The sequence below is a fragment of the Hipposideros armiger genome, unplaced genomic scaffold (assembly GCF_001890085.2).
Source record: "Hipposideros armiger isolate ML-2016 unplaced genomic scaffold, ASM189008v1 scaffold_279, whole genome shotgun sequence".
Taxonomy (NCBI): domain Eukaryota; kingdom Metazoa; phylum Chordata; class Mammalia; order Chiroptera; family Hipposideridae; genus Hipposideros; species Hipposideros armiger.
In genome coordinates this window covers 836,026-839,468 of record NW_017731629.1, presented here as the reverse complement: position 1 = coordinate 839,468, position 3,443 = coordinate 836,026, and positions in this window count along the sequence as shown.

The following is a 3,443-nucleotide window of genomic DNA, read 5'->3' as shown; positions in this document are numbered from 1 at the left end:
CAGATTAAACTGCTTCCATATGCTCTGTCATTCATGAAAGCAGGAAAGATGTAATGGAGGCCTGGGGAGACTCAGCACCCCAACTCAGGAAGATCCTGTGGAGGAAAGGGGACCCACAGGGTGGTCATCGCAGATAAGAGGCCCTTTGGTGCTTTCTGCATCACCTCCACTAAGAACCCTTCAGTCACAGACAGCAGCTTGCCATGTCCAAAGCACTCCCGTATCCATGACCTCACGTGACCCCCACCTTCTATCTTGATGGGTGGGGGAACTGAGGCTTGGAGAGGGAAGTATGGCTTTCCCAAAATCACACATCCAGCTAGCAGCAGAGTCAAGCTGTAGAGGAGAGAATCAGGCAGTCCTAGCTCTGCCATGTCCAAGCTGTGTGACCTTAGGCAAACCATTTCACCTCTCTGAGCCTCAATTTCTCTACTTATCTAATGGTGATAACGGATCTGAGGGTTAAACAAAATAGTAGAATAAGATACAGGGTGCCATCCTGGTTGTGGTCATTTTCAGAGCGCACCTTTCTTGGTTCTAAGCAACCGTCTTTGGGGAGTGGGGTTTTTCTTTTCCTCCTCCTCCTCCTCGCCTTGCTGACATTCCCCCAGGGCCCTTCCTCCTGCCCCTTCATCTCATGTCACCGTCTGCACCTGATTTCTTCCTGGATCGACTGTAACCCCCCCGAGGTCAGGGATTTGGATGCCCCTGTCTTAGTCCATTCAGGCTGCTGTAACAAAGTACCACAGACTGGGTGGCTTATAAACAGCAGACATTGATTTCTCAAGCTTCTGGAGACCAGAAGTCCGAGATCAAGGTGCCAGTGAGGTCCAGGTGAGAGCCCTCTTCCTAGTTGCAGACTGGACTTCTCTTTGTCCCCTCACATGACAGGGCTGTCTGTAAAGGGCACTAATCTTATTCATGAGGGCTCCCCCTGCATGATCCTGATCACCCCCCAAAAGGCCCCACTTCCTAACACCATCCCGTCCGTCACATTGGGGATTGGGCTTGCAACATGAATTTTGAAGAGACACAAACATTCACTGCTGTAAGCCCAGCACATAGCACAGCGCCTCACGCTGAGTAGGAATGACGGCTGACATTCTAAGTGCTGACATTCTTAGTGGGTACCAGCCCTGCGCCAAGAGCTTTCTCTGCCACTTTTCATTTACTCCTCACCACTCTCTGAGGCAAAAGCTGTTACTCTCATCCCCACCATTTGGGTGATGGAACTGGATGGAGTGCAGAAAGGGAAAGGAACCTGCCAACAGGGCTGGGTGAGGCAAGAGAGGCAACCTGGGTGCAAAAATTGGGGGGCACTCAGTCTCAGGGTCGTGCCTCCTTAAACTTTGTGTCCTGGGTACCTCACTCTCCTCACCCTGCTGCCCAGGGTCACACAGCTAGGAAGTGGTAACATTAGGACTTAAACCCAGGCCTTGTGACTCGGGCACTCATAACCACACAGTGGACTCAGCAACTATTAATATTTCACGGCGCAGGGAACACTGGCCACACTAAATCCATGGTGGCTATTATATAACTGTCATTATCGCCTTCTGGTTCTCAGTCCCTCCTCCCAACATCCAGCTTTAGGTTGCCGCTACCCAGCCAGACCCTTGGGGCTGTCCCTAGCTAGGTGGGGTGACTCTGTGCTAACATGTTGCAAATTCTGTTGCTCAACTTGTATCTCAGCCATCAATGACCAATTCCCGTGCTTCAGAGGGAAACAGCCCCCGCCTGCATTCACCTCAGCTCTGTTTTGTCTGCTTATAGGAGGCAGGGTTTCTTGACACTCTTTCTGTTACTATGGCTGGCATCTCAGCCAACTACACACAAAAGCAGCAGAAACCTTCAGTCCTGCCAGAGAAGACCAGAGAAATGTGTCTGTCCAGAGATCTTTGTGAAAGCAAGCTGCATCAAGGGGAATTATGAGGGTAAGCTTGCCCCCCTTGCCTGCCTGCTGCCCAGCCCCTCATCTGGACAATAACAGCCCCTGTCTCTGAGACTATTCCCGCAGGTTCCAGCTGAGCAGCAGGATTATACTGCAGGGTAGCAATTAGCCTGATAAGCTGCTGACCTCCTGTCCTGCCTCTGGCCAGAGCAGAGACCAGTTAGCTGGAGCCTGCCTCTGCAGCACCTTGTCCCAGGGGCCTCCCTCACTCAACTTAGAGTCAGGAACCCTAGTTCAAGGCCTTGGGCAAGTCTCTGTTCCTCTCTGGGCCTCTGATTTGTCCACCTGTAAAATGGGGTATGTCCTGACCTTCATGGGCTTGTGGGAAAGTGGCAATAGCATAATAAGTGAGAAATTGCTTTGGACTGCTGACCACTGACAACCATAGACCTGGGCCTTTTCTGGGATATTCCTGAAGGAACAAAGAAAAGGGACTGGCCTGGGAGGCAGAGGGGCCTGGGGTTCTGAGTCCCAGCTCCCGTGATCACTAGCTGTGTGTTCTCAGGCAAGCTGCCTGTTTCTTCCCCCATAAGATGGGGCAATGTCTGTGCCTTGCCTTCGTTGTGTGTAGTTATGATGTCAAGGACAAGTGAGGCAGGAGAGCCTGGTGGTTAAGAGCACAGCCTTCAGACCAGACACGCCCAGGTTCACACTCCAGCTGTTCATACTCAGCCACTTCTAGCTGTGCGCCAGTGGGCAAGTTACTTAACCTCTCTGAGTCTTCGTCTCCCTAGCCAGAAAAAGGGGTGAATAGTAATTCCTATTTATAATGTGGTTATGGGGATTGAATAAACAAACCAGGTAAAAGTGTTTAGCATGGTACCTGGCAGATGGTGAGGGGACATGGGGATAGCTATGTGACCTTGACCACATATGTAACTCTACCTCCATCAGTTTGGTCTCATCTGAGAAGTGATGCCAAGACAGCAGAGGTAAAGCTGAGGGCAGCACCTTAGGCTTCAAGAATATGCTGTTGAATGGCAGAGGGGCGCCAGCTATTGTCACCTCGGAGTCAGATGCAGACAGGTGTCTTTCTGTGGACAGGATAGGCCTCTCCCTCTTCTCCCTTCCTCTGCTTAGTGTGGAGGCCAAGCTTGTTGGCCACAAAGCCAGCGTGGGAGCTGTGTGACCCCAGCAAGTGAGTGAATCCCTCTATGGTTCCTCATCTGGAAACTGGGACGATAACAGTCGTATCTACCTCATAGAGTTGTTCGAGGACGAAATGCGTTCATGTATTTCAAGTGCTTAAAACAGTGCCTGACACCCAGGGAGTGCTCAATACACATTAGCTTTTATTTGAATTACTTTAAAGGACTTGTTTTCTCCTCATTTGAAAGTCGTCTTTGCAACAGATAGGGCTTGGCCGATTCCTTGGAAGTGCACGGAGGAACTACAGAGGGTCAGACTCCTGAGGACCGGCCCTGCCACTAACATGCTCGGTGTCTCTGGAGAGTCCTCTCCCCATTTGGGGCCTCTTTCCCCATTGGTAGGA